Raw genomic sequence first — 26,566 nt, 5'->3', positions numbered from 1 at the left:
AAAGAAAGGAAAAAGAAGGAAAGTTCCTGTATTCAAGGAGCTCATATTCAGTTGGGGAAGACAGCATTTAAACAACTGTGTATGAATAGAATGCATGCAGAATAAATTTAAAATAATTAGGGAAGGCACTTGTATTAACAGGGATCAGAGATTGGAAAAAAGCTTTCTACAGGAAATAGGATCTTAGTTGAGACTTGAGGGAAGCTAAGGAAGTCAGGAGATAAAAATGAAGAGGTAGAGAATTATGGTCTTAGAGGAAAACAAGTGAAAGTTGAGTGCCTTTTCTGAGGAACACTATAAGGGCAAATATCACTGGATAGTATAGTTTGGGATAAGATTTGAAAGGTAGAAAAGCCTTGGATAATAATTCTCAGATGTCTCTGTTTAACCCTAACTTCTTTTCTCACCTGTCCCACATTTCCAAATGTCTACTGAACATCTTGAATTGGGACCTTAAGATATTAAAAAAAAAAAAAAAGGAATTTATTTATCTACCCCCTTTCCCCCCCAAAAAAAACCACTTCTCTTTTTCTGCCTTTTTTATTATTGTGGAGAGCACGTCCATTCTCCTAGGTATCCAGACTTAAAATGTAGGTTTATATTCCTCTCCTTAATATTTCTCACTCCCCATATCTAGATCCAATCTAGCTTCACAACATTTCTTCTATTTTCCCCTTCTCTCCTCTAATTGGCCAGTACTCTAGAGCAGGAGCTCATCACTTTTACCTGGATTGTAGCAATAGTCATCTAGTTAGTGCTCAAGTTTCTCCCCAAGCTAGTCCATGGTCTAGACAGCTATCAAATTGATCTTCCTAAAGCCCAGGTCTGATCATGTCAGCCCTAGTACCAACCATCTTGTTTGATAAAATCCAGTGGCTCCTCATTATCACCAAGATCACAATTCTCTAGTTGACTTTTAAATCTCTTCTTTAGAACCTGAGCTTTTCTACCTTTCAAAAGATGTTAAACAACTTTCCTAGGATTTGAATTCAGATTTTCTTGATCCTAAGCCTAACACTTTCTTGAGACAGCTAATGTTAGCGTAGATACAGTATTTTAATTTTTAATAACAACAAAGGTATGTGAAATGTATAATGCTAAAGCTGCAATAAGGCTTAATTCTTGGTATTTTTTTATTTGAATAAGATTTTATTTTAAAAACAATTTAAAACATTCACTTAAAAATTTAAGTTCCAAATTCTCTTCTTCCATCCTGCCCCCTACTGAGATAGTAAGCAATTTGATATAAATTATACATGTGCAATCATGTAAAAACATATTTTCATATTAGCCATATTATGAAAGAAAACAGACAAAAAAAAAACCACCATAAAAAATAAAGTGAAAAAATAATATGCTTTGATCTATTTTCAGACTTCATTGATTCTTTCTCTAGAGGTGGACCCCATTTTTCATCATGCGTCCTTTTGAGTTGTCTTAGATCATTGTATTGCTGATAATAATTGTTATTCACAGTTCATTGCCATACAAATTGGTTACTATGAACAATGTTTTTCTGGTTCTCCTCATTTCACTTTGCATTAGTTCATATAAGTTCTTCCAGGTTTTTCTGAAGTCATCCTGCTTGTCATTTCTTATATTGCAAAATTAATCCATTGCAACCACACACTTGTTCAGCTATTTACTAATGGATGGGCATCTCCTCAATTTCCAATTCTTTGCCATCACAAAAAGAGCTGCTAGAATATTGTTATACAAATAGATGCTTCCCACTCCTCATGCCCCTTTTTATCATTTTGGGATACAAACCCAATAATGTTACCGAATCAAAGGGTCATTACACAGTTTTATAGCCCTTTGGGCATAATTCCAAATTGCTCTCCAGTTCACAACTCTACCAATGGTGCATTAGTATTCCAGTTTTCCCACATTCCCTCCAACAGTTATTATTTCCCTTTTCAGTATATTAGGCAATCTGATAGTTGTGAGGTGATATCTAAGAGTTGTTTTAATTTGCATCTTTTCTAATCAATAGTGATTTAGACAATTTTTCATATGACTATACTTAGCTTTGATTTCTTCTGAAAACTGCCTGTTCACACCCTTTCCTATAAATTTGACTCAGTACTCCATATTTTTGAGAAATGACTCTTTGATCAAATTTACTAGCTATAAAACTCCCCTCCCCCAATTTTCTGCTTTCCTTCTAATCTTTAATGCAAGAGTTTTATTTATGTGGATTTGCATAATTAGACAAAAATTCTAAACCAGCCATATTAATAAAAGGGTATTATCTAGATATACTAGGTAATTCCGGAAGCTTTCTAATAGAAAGATTTGTCAATGGCATCTGCATAATCAGCTGACATTGACACAGACTTATCTTTGTAACATAATCTTTGGATGATGTCAGTTAATTGTTGCATAAGCACAGAGGCTGATAGGATGGGAGAAGTAAGAACATAGTTGGTAACATGCTGAGGTTGCAGAACAAAATTAAAGTGCCACTCTGACTAATTGTGTATATACAAAAAAACAAAAACAAAAACCAACCAAACCAAAAAAAAAACCTGATTAGCTACTTAGGGAATGGAGTATTCTTGTGTTAACTGAGAGCCTACCCCAAACTCCTTTTTTTTTTAAACCATTTTCAATATTAGTAATATATGATGTAATAATGAAGTGTATCAATCCACTTTTCATCCTTAATTCAGTATAATATAAGGTTAAGGATAATAGAATCGTTCTTTGTTGATTAAATGTGCTGCCATTTTGGAAATAGAGCATTGTGGAAGATTATATTTAGTAATTGGGTTGAATCCATTCTGGCCCTAAGAAAATGCCCCAAGGTGATTAGAAAAAGCAATCAAACTGAGTTTCTAATGTTGGCCTTTGGCAGGATGATTATTTGCCTTTTTCTCCTAAAAGTTTAATACCAAGAAAAAAAATTCTGGCAAACTAAAAGTTTAGTTAGTTACTAGGTGGATTAAATGGCCCTGGAATTAGGAAGACTTGTTTTCCTGACTTCAGATCTGGCCTCTGATACTCTACCTGTGTGACCCTGGGCAAGGTACTAAACTTATTTGCCTCAGTTTCCTCACCTGTAAAATGAGCTGGAGAAAGAAATGGAAACTCCTTCACTATCTTTGACAGAAAGCCCCAAGTGGGGTCACAAATAGTCAAACATGATATAATCAACTGAATATTAACAAAAAAGTTGGGTTTTGAATGTGAACTATCTGCATTTTTGTTTTTCTTCCCGGGTTATTTATACCTTCTGAATCCAATTCTCCCTGTGCAACAAGAGTACTGTTCGGTTCTGCAAACATATATTGTATCTAGGATATACTGCAACATATCCAACATATATAGGACTGCTTGCCATCTAGGGGAGGGGGTGGAGGGAGGGAGGGGAAAAATCGGAACAGAAATGAGTGCAAGGGATAATGTTGTAAAAAAAAATTACCCTGGTATGGATTCTGTCAATATAAAGTAATTATTAAATAAAAATTAAAAAAAAAAAAAAAGAAATTCACTGAGGTAGAACAATACTAAAAAAAAAAAAAAAAAGTTGGGTTTTATTAAGCCTGAGTTTTCTCTGTAAAAAGTAAAAAGAATCTTGATGATCTCTTTCAGTTTTAAGTTTCAATGATTCTATAATTCTTTGGAGATCTTTGCTATCATGAAAACATATTCAAATATTCAAATTTTTCTCACTACTATTATTATATGTTTTTGCAAAAGCAGCAATCCTAAGCAACTGTAAGCTTTACCAACTCAATCATGAGTGCACATTATAGCATTCCAAAAAGGCATTCTTTTGCTTAGGAGAAATTATAAAAGAATGTAAAGTTCTTCAGAGAAGACAGGAATGTTGTTCTGAATCATCATGTCCCCATTCTGTGCTGAATCTAAGGGACTCAGGGTAGTGTTATAGGCTTAGGATGAGTCAGCAGAATGAGGTAGCAGTTGAAACAGCTCCTGAGTACATTGTGGGGCGGCATGGAGAGACACAGCTTCCAGTAGTGAGAGGCTGGGAGTTCGACTGTGCTCTACCTTGGCTGGATCACAATGAAGACGATTGTATTCAGCTCTGGATGCCAGTTTAGGAAAAACAATAAGGTTCTGGCAATGTCCAGAGGAAGGCAGCCAGGATAGAGAAGGGCTGTGCCAGATAAAGATCAGCTGGTGACACTGATGATGTTTAGTCAGAAGAGAAGACTTAGAGGGAACATGGTAGTATTTCAAAAGCTGTCATGTAGAAAGGGCATTGCACTTGTTCTGTTTAGTCCCAGTGGACAAAAGTAAGAGCATTGGGTAGATAGATCTCACAAAGAGGTAAATTTAGGCTTGATGTCAGGGGAAAAAAAACTTTCTAAAACTTAGAGTTCCAAATTGGAATTATTCAACTCCCATTTACTCTCCTTGGAAGACAACTACTTGTTGCATGTCTAGTTCTCTGGGTTGTTGTAAGGATCAAATCAGATAATATCTTGAAAAATGCTTAGACCAGTGCTTGCTACATAGAAGGAACTTAAGAAATATTTGTTTCCTCTCTCCCTCTCTCCCTTCCTTCCTTCCTTCCTCTTTCTCTCCCCCATCCCTGGAATGATCTCTTTCTTTATCTCATCTTCCTACCTTCCCTGGTTTCTTTCAAGCCCCAGATACAATATCACTTTCTATAAGTGGCTCCCAATCTCTCTTAATCCTACTGCCTTTCCACTATTAATTTTCTCAAATTTATCCTGTATATAGCTTCGTTGAAGGACAGCTAAGTGCAGTGGATAGAATACAGTGAATAGAACTTGGAGCCTGGAGTCAGACTTTATGTGCAAGTCAGAATGCAATGGACTTGCATTCAAATCCAATCTTTTATTTTGTGTGACTCTGGGCAAGTCACTTAATCTTATTTACCTCAGTTTCCTTTGTAAAATGAGCTGGAGAAGGAAATGGCAAATCATTTTAGCATCTTTGTTAAGCAAACCATAATGAGTCATGAAGAGTAGTATTCTACTGAACAACAATGATATTTTGTACATAGTTGATTTTGGTATCTTCCCCATCAGACTATGGGGAAGATAAGCTTATCAGACTATGAGCTCCTTGAGAGCAGGCACTGTCTTTTGTCTTTATTTTTTACATTTCGAGGACTTAAGCATAGTGCTTGGCACATAGCAGATGGTTAGTAGATGCTTATTGATTGACTGATGTACTTTGATCACTTATCTATAGGAGAATTATTTTCTTCATATATATAGTTGTATTTATCCCTTGAAAATATATAAAATTTCAATCCACTAAACTATTCTTCTCTATTCTTTGTTTGATGAAGAATACATTTCCTGCTCCCAGCTGTGAAAGGCATATGATCTTCTTATCATCTAAGATTTTTATAATATGATCTTTATATTCAGGTCATGTATCCGTTTGGCATTGGTATATGGTGTATGATGTTGACCTAGGCTTAATTTCTGCTAGATTGCTTTCCTGTTGTGAATGATATGAGTTGATAATTTTATCTTGTTGTTATAATTGTTGTATATGGTGTCAAGTTCTGAGAAAAATCTGTACTTCATTCCAGAGTTTTAATAAAAAGAATAGGCCAAGTTAGAGTTGAAAATGACTTTAGAGATCAATATCCTAGGCCACACAGGCAATACAGAGCAGATCTGGGATTTATACCAAGATCTGATAATACAAAATATGTTATGTTATCAAGAATACTCCATCATTTGTTTCTGTGACCTTGGGGAAATGATTTCACTCTATTATGATACTGTGATCTCCCTTGCCCCCAACCCCATTAATTGATAGGTTTTATGAATTGTTCAAGGGGGAACATTCAATCTTCAGTAATGAACTCTTCTCCATGGCTGATCCTTGGAAATAAATAACTCAATTTGTCAACCAATGTTTTCATTGCTTGATAGCATCTATGAAACCTTATTCTTGACTGATCTAACCTGAGAATCTCAGACAACATTTATAGGTCTGATAATAGTTTTGTTGAATTATATTAGTACTTGCTCCATAGGAAGCTTGCATAATTATATTGTTAATTCTTATAAAATCCTTTTTGAGGCTGGTTTAGAAGGAAACAGTATAACAACTGATTATTTTTGTCTTAAAGGAAACCAAGTTAAATAAACTGGTCAAATTTGTATCAGAAGTAGGGACTTTTAATTCTACGATCTTCAGTGACTCTCATTTGCTATGAAAATCTCTGGTCGAAATGAGAAGTGAAGTTTTGAAGTGTCGTAATTTTTGAGAGAAAGGAGTGTAATGATACTTGATCTCAAAGATACTATCAGAGAAGAAGGAAAAGCAAAGCAAAGAAAAAACATTTATATAATACCTTCTATGTGCCAGGCATTTTGTATAAATGTTATCTCATTTGAACTATCCTTTTTAAACCACAAATTTAAAAATTCTATAAGTAATTTTTGTTTCCACTTATTTTCTCTCTCCCCCTTCCACTACTGAAAAAAGAAAAACAAAATCCTTGTAACAAATATGCATAGTCAAGCAAAATAAATTCCCATGATGATCCTGTCAAAAATATCATCTAAGAGATTGAAAAATAGTTATTTATCATTACTACTCAATAACAATACAATGATTAAAAAAGATGTCTAGCAAATATATGATTAAGTCATTGTGTTGGATGAAACCAAAAAAAAACAAAAACAAAAACATTTCTCTAAGCCTTGTTCCTTGTTTTCAAGGGGTTTGCTATCACAGGTAGGATGCCCAGTTTTCTATGATAATGAGTATTAGAATGCCAAAGTGCTGTGTGAAGACTGAAGGAAGATGCCCAATGGAAGCTAATCGAAAGACTTCTTGAAAGAGGTAGACTTTTTATTCTTGGACTTTAAATAAATAGGATAAGGAAAAAAGGGGAGGCATTTTAGATCTCAGGAGCAAAGTGAGCAAAGGTCCAGAGAACATGATGGTGCAGTATATGTTCCTGAGGCAGAGAATTCTAGATCTTAAATGCTAGGCAGAGAATTTCAAACTTTCTTTGACTTGCAATGGAAAACTGCTAAAGGATTTGAAGCATAGAAATGATTGGACTAGCTCTATGTATTATTAATATTATTATTATTTTTCCTGGAGCCATGATTTAATTAGCATAGAAAATTATTCTTGAGGAACTCTTTACTACTAATGAAGACCAATGTCAACTGCCATGTCAACTTATAATTTCAGAGCAGGGACTCTTAAATTGAGGTCTGCAAACTTGTTTTTGTTTTTTCATATTTTGATCAACTTATATTAATATAATTGGTTCCTTTTGTAGTCTTTCATATTTTATTCTTCTAGGTTTCATCCTCGACTCCTATCTTTTCTTTTTAAAAATGTATTTATATTTTTTGTAAATTATAAGCATGTACTAATAAATTCTATATATAACCTCCCACAAAAGACATTAAAAGATTAGAATAAATATGAAATAAATATTTTAAGTGATTTATGTATTAATGGTAGAAAAATCTCTTTGACAATGTGATTGAATGTTTTGCTTTAAAAATTCAGCAGTCTGATTCTAAGCTCAGTTTATTCTAATACCTGGTCTTAATGACTGAGCTGAAAAAAGATCACTGAAAAAGAACTGAAAATTTCAGGAAAATTCTCACTTTTTTTTCACTCACTCCCCTTCTTGCTTCCCCCCATTCCAGTCCATTCAATTTGTTGCCAAGTCCTTTAGGTTTTATCTTCCTAACACCTCTTCTGTATTCTCTCTTCTTTCCTCAGACGTGTCTTCTCAGATTGCCATCATTCTGGTGCAGGCATTCATTTACTTCAAATCTGAACTATTGGAATAAGTTAAGAACCCCTTGCTTAGGAGACAGTTACAACTTGATTTACAGTTAAATCCTATTTATAGGAAAGCTAATTCTAGTAGTAATGTGAAGGAATCACTGGTATGGGAAGAGGATGGAGCCAAAAAAACTTGTAAAAAGACTATTTTCATAATCCAGGGACCTTTATTAGATTGTTGTAATAGGTACTAGAGGAGGAGATACATGAGAATCATTGTAGAAAGAGACTGGGACACACCTGATAATTGGTTATAAAAAAATGAGGCAAAAGGGACAGCTTGAGGTAATCACTGGTATATGAAATCAGGTGAGTAGTAGTTTCCATGGATAGTTATAGTAAAGTCACAAGGAGAAGATTATAGGAAAAGATTTTGAGCTTCTTTCTGGAAAGCTTGAGTTTGCTATGATCAAGGGACACTACTCAGGAGTTTGATGGAGCACAGTTCACTTTCGTAATATCTCTGTAGCCATTTCACGTCTACTATGAAAGGTAAATCAAACCACAGAATTCCTCCAGATACTGTGTGAATAACTGAATTGTTTATTTTTTTTAATAAACTAAATCGGCCCTTTAATTATGATAAGACAAGGTAATTAATTAATTAAAGTTTGTGGTTCTCCTTTCACTATCGGCCTCCTGTTTTCCCTTCTGAGCCCTTTTGTTCTCTGTGGCAATTCCTACTTCTTTTTCCCCTTCAGATTGTTCCCCGAAGTTTTTCCTTTTCCTTCTGTTATTCTCCTCATAGAAAACCAATCTTGAGATCTGATAGTAATCATCTAGTCCTTGGTTTAAATTTAAGTCAATGTATTAGTATGTATTGTCTCTTTCCACTAAACTCAAGTTCAATGTATTACTTCTATCAGGGAAATTTATGTGCTAATCTTTACACCTAATTTTTGCCTCTTGTTAAAGTGAAATATAAAGAAAGTAATTCAGGGGGCTGAAATTCTGTTTATAAGATCTGAAATCACATAAATCTGTTCCCCATGAACTCAGTTTTCTATAAGTTTCTCTTGACTTATCTATGGTAATAAATTTTTTTCAGCCATGTCCATCTCTTTGTGACCCCAATTAGGGTTTTCTTGGCAAAGATATTTCTTGGAAAAGAAAAAAATGGTTTTCATAAAGATAAATTTCCTTAATCATTATATACCTCAACAACGATACTGTATGAGGATGTATTCTGATGGAAGTGGATTTCTTCGACAAAGAGACCTAACTCAGTTTCAGTTGATCAAGAATGAACAGAAGCAGCTACACCCAAAGAAAGAACACTGGGAAATGAATGTAAACTGCTTGCATTTTTGTTTTTCTTCCCGGGTTATTTATACCTTTAGAATCCTTAGAATCCAATTCTCCCTGTGCAATAAGAGAACTGTTCAGTTCTGCACACATGTATTGTATATAGGATATACTATAACCTATTTAACATGTATAGGACTGCCTGCCATCTGGGGGAGGGGGTGGAGAGAGGGAGGGGAAAAATCAGAACAGAAGTGAGTGCAAGGGATAATGTTGTAAAAAATTACCCTGGCATGGGTTCTGTCAATAAAAAGTTATAAGAAAAAAAAAGAAATAAAGAGAAATAAAAGACACAAAGTTCTTTTGAATAATAATAATAAAAAAGATAAATCTCCTTGACCCCATATCCAGCATTCTATCCACTGTGCCACTTAGCTGCTATAAACATAGGAAAAAAGTGCTTCTGAAATGAAATAAATAGAAAAACAAAATAAATAGAAATATAAAACATAGAACATATCTATGTATAAATGTAACACATACACATATATACATGTATAAAAGTGTATATATGTGTATCTATCTATCCATCCATTCATCTATCTATCTATCTCCAAAAGAAGTTATGATAGAGATTAGATTCGAAGCCAGGTGGGTTGGTTCTGAAACCAAATCCAGCCTTTGCAGTAAAGCACGTTATTTGCCTCTCTGGTCCAGTTTGGCTGAAATATGTAAAGGAACAAAGTAAAATAAAAGCTGGAGTTGGATGGAGAGTTTTCAATGCCAAGTTAAGAAGTCTGTATTTTATTCTACAGTCAATGGCAAGCCATTAAAACTTTTCAATCAGAATTGTGACATGGTCAGATTTTTGTTTTAGTAAGATAAATTTGGCAACAGTGTGAACAAAAACATAGAATAGAGGGGGGAATTGGAATCAGGACGATCAATGAGGAGACAATTAGAGAATTCCAGGAGAAAGGCAATGAGGGTCTGAATTATCATAATAGTGGGTTAATGGAGAATAGGGATAGGTGAGAGACAGCTTTCAGAAGCAGAATGGACAGGACTTGACAACTGACTGAGCATGGAGATTAAAGTTGGGGCTTAAAGATAAAAGAATGTTTAGAACAGTCTATTGACTATTGACACTAGTGTGACAATAAAGGAAGAATTTACAGAAGTAGCATAAGAAAATTCATTGCCATAGTGGTCAAAGAGAGAGCTTCAAGAATAGAGAGATAACACCAATTTGTTGTGAACCCAATTATGGCAACTTGTAGTGAATCTAATTATTGCAACTTATGATTTCCTTCAGTAGTGTATGGTGCCTCAGGAGCTGGAACAGAGATTTATGGATGTGATGAGAAAGAGGAAAGGTGAAAATAGTAAAAAAAAAAAAAAAAAAAGGGCAAAGAACTAAAGATCAGATCATTCTTGTATCTGCAGAAATGATTAAGAAAAGATTAATTCAAATTCATTTTAAAGGTGAAGTTGCACTTTTTCAAAGGAAGGAGCTAATTTTGGGAGGATAACTTTGTTTAATAATAGCCTGTAGACTTCTTGGTGAACTTTATGCACCATTTGTGGTATTTGGGTTTTATTATATCACTCTTTTCACTCCTTAGTAATAACTAAGATTAAAAGTGAGCATTTGGAGGTTGATATTACGCACAAGGAAAGATAACTGGGGATTTGTAAACCTGCTGATTTTTTTTCCCTAAGGATTGTAAACCATTATATGTGTTGAAATTTTCCACTGACACACAGTGACACGGATCCATAGTTCTTAGGAGTTTGGATATGTTATTTTTGGCTTTTGGTCTTTTGAGGTTTTCTCTGCATTAGCTTTCTTTATAATATCTTTCTTGTTTTTGCCTCCATTTCCCCCCTGTAAATTATACTAGATTCTAAGAACCCTTATCTACATGGAGCCTTTCCTACAACAATGCTCTATTTATATCAATGTATGAAACCAAAGCTGTACAATCTCACTTCCCCATCTGAGCCAGCTTGGCATAAATTACTCTTTCCTATGTATATCCAACCAGGTACCTGACCTAAAAATATTGCCCACAATTTTTCTTATTACTTTGTGTTTATTTTTATATATTTTGTTCATCCTGTTCCCTTTAGTAGAATAGAAGCCTCTTGAGGCTAAGGAGTATCTCATTGTTTTGTCTTTATATTTCTAGAACCTAGCACAGTATCTACCAGAAAAATAACTTGATAAATATTGATTCAATCAAATGGAATAGAATAGATGCATTTCATAACAACAATTCAAAAGTATATAACGCTTTAAAGTTGACAAGACACTTTTATCACAACAGTCCTATGAGAATGGTAGTAAATGTATACTCATTTTAAAAATGAGGAAAGCGGGGCTTAAATGAGGAGAAATGACTCACCTAAGTTCATGTGAGTGGCGAGTATAAATGATAGGATTTGAATCTGAGTCTTGACTCTAATATGCTTTCCACGTACCATACTTTAACTAGATTAAACCTTTAATTGTGTCAAGCGCACATATGGATGAAAATAGAACAGTGTTTTGTTGTACGGATTTTCCTTATGATTTGCATTATACAGTTTTTCTTAGGTAAGGAGTCTTGAAAAAACTAGAGATAACAACAATAATAAGAAGGAAAACAACTTTGAGAGATCTATTACTCAGATCAAAGGGGGAAACAGCAGTGACTTCAAAAGATGGATGATGAAACATACCTCCCACCTCTTGACAGAGAGGCGATGCACTGGAGATGTGCAATGAGACTTGAGTACTCAGAAGTGGATAATGTGTTGATTTGTTTTGTTGGACTATACATGTTTGCTTTGCTGGTGTTGAAAGTGGGAAAGAAATTGGTTTAGTGAAACTCAAAGAACAGTAATAAAACATTTAAAAAGGCAGATAAATGAAAAATGCATAGAGTTGTAAACTAATTGAGCACTTTTGTTATCATCTATTACAATAGATACAGATCATATATATGTATATATACATATATCTTGAAAAATAAACTATTCAACAAAAGAAATTCACAATTTCTTTCATTATTATTTTGTTGTTCTTTGCATATTTAAACAAATATATGCTTATTAAGTTCAAAATAAAAAAAAATAAAGTTAAAAACCAATCTGAGAGAAAGAGGCAATATGGCAGAGTGGGAAAAGAGCTTCTGGAAGCTCTTGAAGAACCAAGACTTGGATGTTTTTTCTGTCGCCTAACTTAAAAGCTTTTTGACTTTGTATCATTAAATTAATTTCTCCATTCCAGACCACTCTATATAACTTAAAGAGTAGATGAGGGGAGGGGATTGGGAAAGAAGGAAGAAAAAAAAGGGGGGGAAATTTACAATGTAATTTTATTATATTTAAAAGGAATAGCAAGTTGTCAAGAATAGATTTGCAGTTTCACGTGCAATCAGCTTGGTCTTAGAAAGACTTTGCACCTTTTGGAGGTCTCTTTACCAATGAAATCACAAGTTTGGGAGGTAAAAATATCAGCAAAACAAATAGCAACTTTAAGGAGTCCTAGTTTTCTTGCCTCAGGGTTTAGGTCTGGTTTGGGGAGACTATAATTAATATTAAAATGACCTAAGAGATTTTGTGTGGGTCTGGTGTTGGTCAAGGAAAATTTTTCTTCTCCAACAGATGCCAAAATATTGTTTTTTTCCCCCTATCTCTATCCCTCCAAACTTCTGTATTTCCTTGGAGGCCTAGACTAGTTAGGCTCCTAACTAGTTTCCATGACATGGAGAGATTGAACCACATTAAAACTTAAGTTTTCTTTAAGGTGAGATCAGAGAAAGAAATCATTTCCCACAGAAAAATAAACTCATTGCAGAGCTATAAAAACATGATTACGAAATCCACAAAATACCAAGCTGAATTAAGTCAGTTGCCTATTCAGTCCACATTCCTGACTCTGATAAAAGTAACAAGATACTTGGCCAGTTGTATAAAGATGTAGTAATCTTTCTTCAGTTCTGTCTTATAAACACCCTCCCTTTTGGATGTCATTAGCCAATCTTTCCATCTCCTTGCATCTCTACTCATTTGCCCCTGTCTTTCGCTCTATGCTTTTGACAAAGTAATCAGTGTTCCAAGGGAGAATATATTCAGGAGACTATATGTCCTAGGTATTCATTTATATAAGGCTCCAACAGTGATCAAAGTGAATAAGGATGAAAGTTGAGCGAGGCAACCTAACTCTGAACCAGGAAGGATTGTGGGATAAAAAATAGCTACCTCCTCTTTCTGAAGTAGAAAGGGTCAAAGAATAGAGGTCTTCTGCCAGTCCTTGGATGAGGGGCTCCACTCTTTCTGAAAGATCATAATAGCATTTCAAGCTGAGCTAGAGAGTAGAGATAATGGAAACCTCAATTACCCTTTGAAGGATACACCCAGAGGCCAAGCAGAATTCTTGACCCAGACTAGCAACAGCTATACCTGGTAGTTGATAAACTGTGCCAGGGAAGGTGGTAGCCCAGTGGATGAGTGACCTGAACTGCTTGGCCCAGCCCAGTAGCAGATTGACTCATCCAGTAGATGTACAGTGTTTTTTGAAGAAGCAGCCTACCTTTGAAGTGAAACAACTTGTTCCTCTCTGATCTCATCTCTGATCATGAATTTGATGAGAACTCTGGAGAAAAAAGGTACAAAGAAAGGCTATACTTGAGGTATTTGCTTTGCTGCTTTCTATCAAAAGTCCTGGCCAACTGGATCTGCTCGTTGACAGGACTAGTGAAAGTATTTTTGTAGAAGTACTTGACAAAGAACCAGAAGAAAGGGTCAAATTGGCCCGCTAATTGCCATGTTAAAGTTTAGGTGCAATTCAATGAAAAAGCAGTACACTATGACTACAAAGCTTCAACATAATCAGAACTTGTATCTTCATCTTTAATATGAAATATTGTGGGCCAGCTATTAAGAAATGACATGTCCTAAAATGGCTGTTTGGGGGGAGTGTTTGTGTGTAAAAAAAAAGCTTTAACAAAAAACTGAAGGGCGCATCAATGGAAGGTGCTCCAGATATTGTATGTGCATCAGGTTATGACATTTGGATTGTATTTTGATGTAAGCTTTCTCTGATTCTGACTATCCTTATGTTAGAGGCATGACTCTAATGTCAGGACCTTCTTTATTTAGTTTTTGATGTTGGAACAAAATTGGCTCACACAAGTCACTGAACATTTAACAAACATTTGCTTTTTCTTAACACTGTGGGAATATAAGACAAGTTTCTCTCTCTTCTGGTCAATAAATCATCAGGGTATATAGACTTTTATGGTCTCAGGAACCCATCCAGTCTGAAGAGATTTTTTATATCCCTAGATCAGGAATCTGGGAACAAAGGAACAATACCTCCACCTTCTTCAGGCTATTAGAAAGCAAAACATCTCCCAACAATAATATTGTTTGATTCTCCAAGCCCTTCCTGGGACTTAGAACCTGAACCATTCTAGAAGAAAGGAAGTCTACCAATTGAGGGAGACCTGAGCTTTTTCCTGGAGTGTATGAAATTCTCTGAAGAGGCAAAGACCTTGAGACCAAGATAGCTGTGCTAGGGAAGGATTAAGTAAGAGCCAGGAAGGATCAGCCCAGAACTTTGTCAAAAAATCCAGTCTTATCCTTGAAGTCTTTCTGGAGACTGGATGCGAGAAGCTGCTGAACAAGAGAATTCATCCTCTTTCCAATTTATCACAGACATAGCTGCTGGGAGGTTGGACATCTGATGTTGGTAATCATGATTATGTATCTTAATGCTCATATCAGCTGAACTGGGGGGCCTCAGTCTCTGGTATAGTTATATATACTCTGGCATAAAGCACAATCTGACATAATGAGGACTGGTATTAGAGAGACCCTAGCAAGTTTGATTTCCAGTTAGCAAAAGCCTCCTGTACTCTATCCATTTTGTTGGAAGGACCATATTTAATTGATAATAGGCAGCTCAAGACAAAGAGTGATAATATGATCCTCTGATCTAATAGGTGGTGCAGTGGATAAATTTTTAGGCATGGAGTCAGGAAGACCTAAATTAAAATCTAGTTTCTGATCTTTACTAGTTGTGTGACCCTAGGCAAGACTTACAGAAAATAATAAAAAGTAAAATAAACAGTACCAAGAGAACAATGTATACAGTAATAACAGTAGTGTTTTTAACAATTATTTTGAATGAACAAGTCATTTTGAGTATTATAAATATCCAAATGAACTGTGAAGGACATATGAAGAAAGAGGTTATCTACATTCAGAAAAAAAACTAAGAAATAAAAATATATGTAGAATAAGTTTACACATATAGAAAGCTATTTGTATCTAATGGTAACCATCTCTAAGGTGAGAGGGGGTTGGGAAAGAGGGAAGAAAAAGGGAAAATAAGATAGTAACACTATAACTTTGTTATATGTATTTAAAAGAAATAGCAATTATAAAAAATACATTTATAGTTTTGTGTACAATCATCTTTTTATTATTTTAGATTATGGAAATGCTTGTTCGATTTAAATAACATTTTAAAAACATTTTTAAATGATCTGAAGAAGTAAATTGCAAATCACTTCAGTATTTTTGCCAAGCAAACTCCAAAAGGTGTAACAAAGAGCTGACTAAACAACTGGTTATCTGGTCAGTAGTTACTGGGATCCAGTAAGAATCAAAAAACTGCTTTCAAAAGTGCTATATTAGTCTGGGGAATTTGGAGCTCCAGATGCCTAATATTAGCTTTCCTTGCCTCCTATTTATGTTTGCCAAAAGTTTTACTCAATCTAGTCTTTATGGACAAAGATCTTCACTTTAGGTGCCATAACTGCCATAAAGGTCCAAGGGAATAGATTATTAGACATACTGCTTTATTTCTTCCAAGGCTACAGCCTTTTCTGGATCCTACTTGAAAGATGAAGACTCATGGATGACTTAATAAATGGGGACCATAAGGATATCCAGTTAGGGAATGTGTATTCTCCAAAGCCTAGAGGTCAGTAAGTCTTGGGACTTCTTGCTTAAATTGTAGAAAGGTAAGTATCAGTAGTATATTCAGAAATATACTTAGAATTCTCTGGGTATTCCCACATCCATATATCCCCTAAAACTTGACTGAGGAGGCTGTACCCTAGATTTCCTTAAGATTAATTTTCTAGCAAGGGGTGGACATCCCTCATATGGATCACAATCTGATCTGGAGTTTCTGCTACTGTGGCTTCATTTAACCAGGTCAACATCATATCATTTATGTAGTCATGTATACCAAAAGTATCAAATTTGTTGCCTTCAGAAGGCAGGCAAAACACCCTAGTGTAGTCTGAACCAGTCTAAAATGGGATTGGGAAATATTTAACAAAATAAATAAAAATGCAGTACAGTATAGCTAATGTTAATTTGTGATTTCCTAAGTCAACATTTGGTTTTTGGGGATCTGTTTTTATTTGGGTTTGGTAATATTGATATTTACCAATACCCTCAGAGAGACCTCTTTTAGAACTTTACATCCCATAATAAAGGCAGCATGAAGGAGAGTTGAGAAAACTCAGGAGAAAAACTCCTTCACATATGAAAGTGTTTAGGAAAGGTTGACTGTGAGTTTGGGAGTAGGGAGTTTTTCCCTAGGGGGGAAAAAAAACAAACCATACTCAAAGAACTCTTCAATCTGGACTACTAGAACACATAATGTGCTTTAAAACTGAGTTCAAATCTCGGCTTTTATAGGAAACCTATTTCTTAGGCCCTTCTTTGTCCCCTACAATTACTTTCCCATGAGATTATATTCCATTTACATTTTATATATCTTGTGAGAAGACTTCAACAAGGATAAAGATGGCATCAAGATCAGGTATCACATTGATGGAAAATTATTTAACTTGAAAAAACTGCAAACCAAGATTAAAGTAGAGGGAGGGTTGATTTGTGACTTTTTGTTCACAGGTGATTGTATGATCACTGCAGGATCTGAATCTTAGATGCAACAGTATGCAGTATGGATCAATTCTTTACTATATTAGCTAATTTTGGCCTGATAATACCAAAATAACAGGTTCTATACCAGCCAGCATAATACCATCCATAAGTGGAATCATAGGTTACAAGCAAATGGAAAAAATATTGAATGCTATGGATAAGTTGATATACTTTGGTAGTATACTTTCCCGGGATATATATAAGTAAATAATGAGGTTGACATATGCAGTCCCAGAGCTAGTTCAATGTTTAGGATAAAGCAAAAAAGTTTTAATGATTTTCCCAGGGTTCCCATATTTATAGTAAAGGTCAGAGACTAGATTTAGCATCTAGTTGCCAACAACTAGTGTGTATCAAGTGTATCAAGGATATAAAACAAGGACATAGCTTCTCTGGTTGAGAATTCCATCTCCATCTGTCAGTAAGCCATCAGGATAATAACAATAATGTTGAGTTGTTTCAGTTGTGTTCAACTCTCCGTGACTTGATTTGGGGTTTTCTTGGCAAAGATGCTGGAATGGTTTGCCATTTCCTTCTCAACAACAACAACTAACATTTACATAGCTCTTACCATGTGCCAGGGTATGACAATCTGTATGGTTTCGGGCACTCACCAAGCCTGAGAAGCTCCCTGTGCTTTAATTTTTTTAGACTACTTAGACTATCATTAGGGAAGTAGGGACTGAAGGAAGTATGAGCAAAAACATTGGTCCTATCACCATGCCTTCCCTGGCTAACTAGCATTGACTCCTACATTGTTTCTCCAGCTTATCAGTCCTAATGAGCAGCTATGATCCTCACTTATACTCCAAAATCATTCTGGAACCTGACCTGATCTTGGCCATACTTGGCTACCTATGCTTCCATATGTCAACCCTTAGCTTGCCTAAGGAAGCATTTCATTCCCTCTGCCAACTAAGAATACCTGCACTGATACTGTCTAGAGATTCATTACCAATCTGTGTTGTCTTGAAATTTCCTCTGGAAAGAAAGGTCCCAGGGTCAATCTTGGGAAACCCAATTTATCCCAAACATTGTCTAACAATAAGTAATTGAATAGGTGATAAACTCAACTTTACTTCCAAAATAGAAGGGTCTTTCAGTACAAGCCCACCAATTGCTATATTTGCTTACCTTTTCAAATTTCTTGATCTATTAAATAAAAGATTTAATATTTCTTTACACTCATCAAAGAGAAATAATGATAACGTTTCCTTGGCATTCTGAGAGAAATCAGTCTTTTTAATTGCTTTGGAAAATACAGTGTGCTCCTTGTTAATTTTTGAACTTGACCTCTGATTTCACTGTTGGAGGGTGTCTCCCACTGAAGAAACTCACTTGAAAAATGCCTCCTCTGCAGCATGGAATCTTAGAGGGATTTTGATAACATTTGGAGATAAAGGTACTTAACCAGGGTCAGAGGGGCCTTACTGACCAGACCATCTCACTATTCATTATTCCACGTTTATGTTGGGACAAAGTGAGACACTCATTAAGGTGCTCAACATTGAAAGAAAAGGTTTCCTACCTCAGTGCTTCAAGGATAGAAAATAAGAACATAATTTCTCTCTCTTTTATTTATTTATTTATTTATCTTATTTTTTGAAACTTTTTATTGATAGAACCCATGCCAGGGTAATTTTTTAGAGCATTATCCCTTGCACTCACTTCTGTTCCAATTTTTCCCCTCCCTTCCTCTACCCCCTCCCCCAGATGGCAAGCAGTCCTTTATATGTTAAATAGATTACAGTATATCCTAGATACGATATATGTGTGCAGAACCAAACAGTTCTCTTGTTGCACAGGGAGAATTGAATTCAGAAGGTATAAATAACCCGAGAAGAAAAACAAAAATGCAAGCAGTTTATATTCATTTCCCAGTGTTCTTTCTTTGAGTGTAGCTGCTTCTGTCCATCCTTGATCAATTGAAACTGAATTAGCTCTCTTTATCGAAGAGATCCACTTCCATCAGAATACATCCTCAAACAGTATCGTTGTTGAGGTATATAATGATCTTGTTCTGCTCACTTCACTTAGCATCAGTTCATGTTAAGTCTCGCCAGTCCTCTCCGTATTCATCCTGCTGGTCATTCCTTACAGAACAATAATATTCCACAACATCCATATACCACAATTTACTCAACCATTCTCCAATTGATGGGCATCCATTTATTTTCCAGCTTCTAGCCACTACAAACAGGGCTGCCACAAATATTTTGGCACATACAGGTCCCTTTCCCTTCTTTAGTATCTCTTTGGGGTATAAGTCCAGTAGAAACACTGCTGGATCAAAGGGTATGCACAGTTTGATAACTTTTTGAGCATAGTTCCAAATTGCTCTCCAGAATGGCTGGATGTAGAACATAACTTCTCTAGATGAGACTCTCACCCCATCTCAATCTATAGACCCATTTGGTGCTCAGGATAATAAGCGCAAGTTAATGTATAATATATATTATAAAATATGATAATATATATCCTCCCAAATAAGATATAAAATCTTCTGATTTTTAAAGCTCTTAATAACCTACTTTTCTAGGAGATGTGTGTCTATGTATACATATGTGTGTGTATGTATTATAAGAGTAATTAGTAAACAATCAGGATAATAACAATAACTATAACTAACATTTATATAATATTTACCATGTGCCAGGCAGTGTGCCACAATGAGTAAACTGTGCTGTCTCAGGTACACAACAAATCCCAGACTTCTTGTGGTTGGGACTTTTTGCATTCCTAGACCAGCATCAAGGAAGCTGGGGAAATTGTGTTAGGAAAAACATACATACATGAAAAGTAGAAAGTATTATGTTGGCTGTCTTTCAGTATTTCTAGAAATGATGACTACTTTGAATCTGCAAAGATGACATATAAAATTATTTCTAAATGGTAGTCAGTGAATGTTAGATACCAGTAAAAACAGAAATATCTATTAACAAAAAAAAAATACTGAGGATACAACAAAAGGCAAAAAAACAAAAACAAAAATCCAGACTGCTTTTAAGAAATTCACAATCTAACAGATGAAACAACATGAAAACAAATTAGAGGATAAATTGGAAATAATCTCAAAGGGAAAGGCACTAAGATTACGGAGGACTGGGAAAAACTTCCTGTCAAAGGAGGGACTTGAAGGAAACCAGGAAGTAGAAATGAGGAGGGAGAGCATTCCTGGAGGTCAGCCAGTGAAAATATCCGGAGTCAGAAGATGGCAAGTCTTGAGTGAGGAAAAGCAAAGCCTTCAAGTGCCATTGTTATCTTAAAATAAATAGAGGGGATTAATAGTGTGAGAAGACTGGCAAAATAGGTTATGAAGAGCTTTTAAAGCCAAACAGAGGATTTTTTTTTTTTTTTTTTTTGATTCTGGAGGCTTATTGAATGTGAGAGAGTGATGTAGTTAGATTTGTGATATAGGAAGGTCACTTTTATAACTGAAAGTAGATTGGCTTGGAAAGAAGGGAAATGAGACAGGAGAATAGCCAGAAGGCCATGGGCAATAGTCTAAATGAGGCAATAAAGGAACCAGGGTGGTGATAGGAGTTAAAAAATGAAAGACGGGTTTACAAGAGATGTTATGAAGGTAGAATCAACAGGACTTGAAAACTGTTTGTGTGTGAGAGGGTGAGAGACTGAGGAATTGAAGATGACATATAGATTGCAAACCTGGGTGACTAGGAGGTTGATGGTATCCTTGACAAGTAATAAAGGAAAGTTAGGAAGAAACAAGGGTTTGGGGTGTCCCCTCCTAGAGATTATTTAAACTTTTAAAAAAAATGTCAATTACCTAACATTTTCTTTCAATAATAAGATTTATTAGAACTTTCTATTTTTACATTACAGTTATTTCTGAATACAAACTCCACCTCTGAACACTGGTTTTTTGAACTCTTTCTTATAACAAAGAAAAACAGTTAACAATTGACACCAGAACCATCTGATAAGATTTGTAACCTGTCTTCCTAATCAAAATGTTTTATTATTTGAAATATATTGGTCATTTAACATCCTTCAATATTTATTAATGGTTGTAAGATGAAGGAAGTATAGTCTATTGTTCATTCTCTGAGTTCAAGATGAATTAGAGTTTCTCTTTGGTCTAGTTTTTTTTTTTTTTTTTTCATTTATATTATTGCAATCATTGTGAATATTGTCCTTTTGGTTCTGCTTCCTTCACTTTATAAATGTCTTCCCATGTTTTCTTGAATTTTCCACAGTTAATTACTCAAACAAAAAGCAGTTACAATTTTAAAAAATATTATTCATCTTAAATTTTTATGCCCTCATCATTTCTCTTAGTATCCATTTTCCCCACCTTTTTTCCAAAAGCCATTCCATATAAATAACAATATTTCTTTTTTTCTGTCACTTTTTAAAATAATAGCTTTTTATTTTCAAAATATATGTAAAGATAGTTTTCAACATTAACACCTGAAAAACTTTGTGTTCCAAATTGTTTCTCCCTTTCTTTCCCCCACCCCCTTCCCTAGACAGCAAGTAATCCAATATATGTGAAACATGTAATTCTTCCACACATATTCCCACAATTATCATGTTGCACAAAAAGAATACCAGGTCAAAAAGGAAAAAAAATGAGAAAGAAAATAAAAGGCAAGCAAACAACAACAAAAAAAGATGAAAATACTAATTTGTGATCCATACTCAGTGCCCATAATCCTTTCTTTGGGTGTGGGTGACTTTCTCCAATATGCATCCATTGGGAATTAGCCCAAATCACTTCATTACCGAAAAGAGCCATGACTATTAGAATTGATCATTGCATATTCTTGTCGATTAACAATATCGCTTACAAAAAAGTCCATAAAACTGATTAATACTATACATTGAAAAAGTTTGAAAATGTATGCATTGTGTGCCACACCTATGAATCCCCTCTCATCTCTGCAGAGGACTTGGAATTGAATAGGTATATTTTCATATTTCTTCTTTATGGCAATGTTTGTACTTTGTAATTATGCAACATTCATTAAAATGTTTTTTCTGTGTATTCTTTCTATTTCTATTATTGTAGTTATTGTATGTTGCTTTATTTACTCTATTTACTTCACTCTTCAGATCAATCTTTCTATGTTTCTCTATGTTTATCATGTTAGTCATTTCATATAGCATAATAATATTCCATTTTATTCATGTACCACAATTTGTTCAGCTATTCCCAATTCAATGGACATCTACTCTGTTTCCAATTTTATACTGTTATAAAAAATGATGGTATAAATATTTTGGTGAATATGGGGACTTTTTCTCATCAATTACCTCCTTAGGGTATAAGCTTAATAATAGAATCTCTGAGTCAAGGACTATGTATACTTTAATCACTTTATTTGCATAATTTCAAGGTATTTTCTAAATGGTTGCAATGCTTTCATCAACAATGTACTTGTGGGCTTATATTTCTACAACCTCTATAACATCGATTATTAACCATAAACAGTCAATAATCTTTAACATTATCAATCACTTTTCTCTTGAATTTTCTCTATTCCTTCCAGATTTTATGACATCACCTTTTCTTGTTTTTACTCCTCAGTGTCTCAGGCTCCTAATTCCATTGTTCAGTCTCTGAAGAATTGAAGTACCAGTAAAGTAGAATTTATGAATAATAATGCCAACATATTCATGTGCAATGGAAATATTATCTCAAAGAAACCAGAGTATGGATCAAGTCATCCCCTTTGCAACACAAAAGTATTTGAGAAATGTAGTTAGTAGGATCCATTAGACATATACAAAGCTTTAAATTATAGCTCACTTAGCTTGCCCCTAATCTATGCTGCTTGGTGAGGATATAATCCATTGAAGAAAAGAGCTGAGTATCTTATAGATTTTTTCCCCCTCAATACAAGGTTCACCTTTTTAAAAACAGAATCCCAAACGTTTTAGGCTAATACTTGATCCATAGATTAGGAATTTAAGTGATCTTTATCTCTTTTTCCTGGACAATGAGGGTGCTATAATAATGAATTCTTACTGTATTGCTACTTTTTCAAGTCTTCATGATGAACTGTCATTTTTGCACTCATCAATTTAGTATCATTCTTATTCTCAACACATAAAAGTAATATATTAATGCTTTTAAAAAGACTATCACTTTCCAATAACCCGTATTCTCTTTCCTCCATAATCTTGCAAAAGTATAATTAAGGAAAAACAAAGTAAACAATCTCTTCCTTCCCCCAGTGTAAATACATTAGCCATTTGTTATTTCATAATTCATCTATAGCTTATATATCTGCTTAAAAACAGAGATATGTCTCATCCTTAGTCCTCAGAAGTTACAAAGTAAGCAAGCTCTCAATAAATGCTTCTTAAGCGATTGACCATAAACAGTCAATAATCTTTAACATTATCAATCACTTTTCTCTAAATTCTAATTTAGTTGCATTGAAGTAATTTATGACTACTTTCATCATTGTATCCCTTTATATTATTTATGGCTATTGCGCAAATTGTTTTCCTGGTTCTTCTTACTTCACTCTGCTTCAGGTCATATGAGCCCTCTCAAGATTGTTATCTTTCTTAATGATAAGTTAATTATTTTATTATATAAATGAACTACAATTTATTTATCTATTCCCCAATCAACAGGCACCTATTTTGTTTCCAGTATTTACTACTAGAAAAAAAATATCAAAAAAATGTTGCTACAATATAAATATTTATGCCAATTTGAGGGATTACTAGATTAAAGGACACAAACATTGTAATGACTTTTTCTAGGAATTGTAGATCATTTAACAGAATGACCAGAACCAATTCACAATCCTTTTATGAGTGTGATCATCTGCTAACTGTCAAACATTTTTTTCTATTCTTGTCTTTTGTAATCTGAAAGGTCAGTTTGTTTTAAGTGCGTTTGCATTGGCAAATAGGTGGCACAATTACTAGAATACTTGACCTTTAGTTCTTAAAGAAAACAGGGATAATAATTGCATTCTCACAACCACACTGTGAAATAGAGTATTATTATCCCCATTTTGAAGATGAGGAAACTAAAGTTCAAAGGTTAAGTAACTTGCTCAAGATCACATAGCTAATAAATATGTAAGGCAAAATTTGAGTTTTCCTTAATTTCCTTAATTATACTTTTTGTCACAAGGTTATGAAGGAGAGAGAATGTGGATTAGTGGAAAGTCATATTTTTTTAAAGCATCAATATATCATTTTTAAGTGTTAAAAATATGAATGAAAGCAAATTGATGAGTGCAAAAATGAGGGTTCATCATGAAGACTAGAAAAAATAGCAATAGAATAAGACTCCATTTATGCCATGAGGAGATAATAGACTTATTATTATATGTGGAAGGAGCCATCCACATCTAGGGAGAAGACTATGGAGATTGAATGTGGATAACAAAATAGTATTTTCACCTTTGTTGTTTGTTTGTTTGCTTGTTTGTTTGTTTGTTTTTTTTTTTTTTCTTTCTCATTTCTTCTCTTTTTCTGTTATTTTTTCAATATTTTTATAATGATTTTCAAGTTTACATGTAATGATAGCAGTTTGTTTATATTTTAAACACAGAAAACTTAGATTTCCTGATCAAATCAGTTAACTAAAAATATGAACTAGTTTAGAACAGATCTTAATCAATTTGGGAGAATTGAATTATTGGATTAAAACAGACAATACTACATAGGAAATATTTTGTGATTGACTAAAATAATCAGAATATAATTAGTCATATTGAAAATATCAAATTTATTAAAGAAGTCATCAGGCTTTGAGAACTTCCAGGTTAGGGCACACCTTGAAGAGTTAGACCCGTGGCCTATTCCAGAAGGAATGTTATAGTCTCGGTTCCTATATTGTCTACATTATCGGAGATTGGCTCCAGAGCAGACAGTGCATTCAACTGAAAGATGAGAATTTGAGAACCATAGAAGGACAATTAATCAGGATTCTAAAAGGGAATGAACTCTTAGCACGCAACTTGTATTTATACCTAAAAAGAACTTCCCATGAATTCTAAGAAGGAAGAAAAGGATTCCTAGTGAGCAGGACTGGAGTTAATCCTTTGCTTCATGTGTATTCTATACTAGTCTTCCCCCAACTGTTAAGTTTGAGCCCTTTCTTTCTATAGATATGTATGTTTGTAGGAACACATACCCCACAAAGCTAAAAATAATTTGGAAGAATTTGAGCTTAAAACAACATTTTATACCACATATCACAAAAACATTAAATGTTTGCACTTCTCAAAAATTTAAGTCAAAAGAAAAGTATTTTTTTTTCCTTTGCCAAGTGAAGTAAACAATGGTGACACTGACAGGCTACATAGAAGTATTAGCTTGATAACAAAGAAAATGTCCTATTAATGGGTTATTTGCAGGGTATGTTTTTGAACCAACATTTATCATTCTGTCACATTAATAAATAACCCTTTCTAACAGCTATTTACATCTGGCTGATAATCATTTGGGTGCATACAAGTTTGGGGCTCATAAGAAACAACACTAATATCTTCTATTCTCTCAGGGTTATACCTCTAACCATTGGGGGAGGACTAGCCATTGCCTTCTGGTAACCTAACCTGTTAGCCTATGACAAGATGGGAGAGTGACTCCAGAGATGCCACATCCAGATTATTTTTCTTTGATTATATTTCAAATGACTGTTTCTAATGACATAATTAATCTCACATGAAAGTTTATGCTATAGAGCATGCATTATTACTATTGGGAAAGTAGCCTGAAAATAATGAATAAAGCACTTGAAGGATAACTCCCCTAAAGATTTTGGTCTGCTTCTCACAACAATTTATTTTGGGTCATTTTTATTGCCACTCTAAAATGACATAAAAAGAGAGAGGAGATTTTTGTTTTAAAACATGCTCATGGAGTCATTTCCCCCCCCCCTTCATATTTCTAGTCCTTTTAAACTCATATTGTTGTCTATCTTTAAAAAAAGATGCAGATCTTTTCAAATGCATTAACTACTTTTATTATCATGAGTGTGTCAGAGTACAAATAGTTCATAGCTGAGTTAATTATTGAGTATATCAGTGATAAATAAACTCAATTTTTAAAAGAAGAGGCAGAAAAGGTGATATTCATTGACATTTATGATCTGTTCTTTCTATATGGGCCTGATCATACCTCTGGATGATGATTCTGTATCCAAGGCCTGTAAGGATCAATAAATTGATTACCAAGTCTAAGACTTGATAATTATATCATATTCTTTTGAAGGGAGTAGAGGAAAGGATTGACGTTGCATGTGTACTATTTCATCAAGGAATTCAGAATCTGACCATTAACCATGTTAGATATGGATATTATCCATTGTGAAATAATTTTTCACCAAGATTTGTGAGGGAAGCTGAGTCAGAAGTCCTGGCTTTACTAGCTGTGAGTCTATGGACAAATTCTGTCCAATATATAACAATGTCTGTACTATCTCCTTTATGACAATGCAAGTGATAAATTTTTGTTGACTGACTGATGAAATTGTTGAGTTAGTGCTTTCTAAACTTAGCACACTACATAAACATAAGTTATTACTTATAAGTGAAGCAATATAGAATTGAATACATTATTTCCTTAATAAAAGTAGCATACAAAC

Source organism: Antechinus flavipes, chromosome 6 (genome assembly GCF_016432865.1).
Source record: "Antechinus flavipes isolate AdamAnt ecotype Samford, QLD, Australia chromosome 6, AdamAnt_v2, whole genome shotgun sequence".
NCBI classification, from domain to species: Eukaryota; Metazoa; Chordata; class Mammalia; order Dasyuromorphia; family Dasyuridae; genus Antechinus; species Antechinus flavipes.
The sequence above is the reverse complement of the archived record's forward strand: the minus strand, read 5'-3'. Positions refer to the sequence as shown.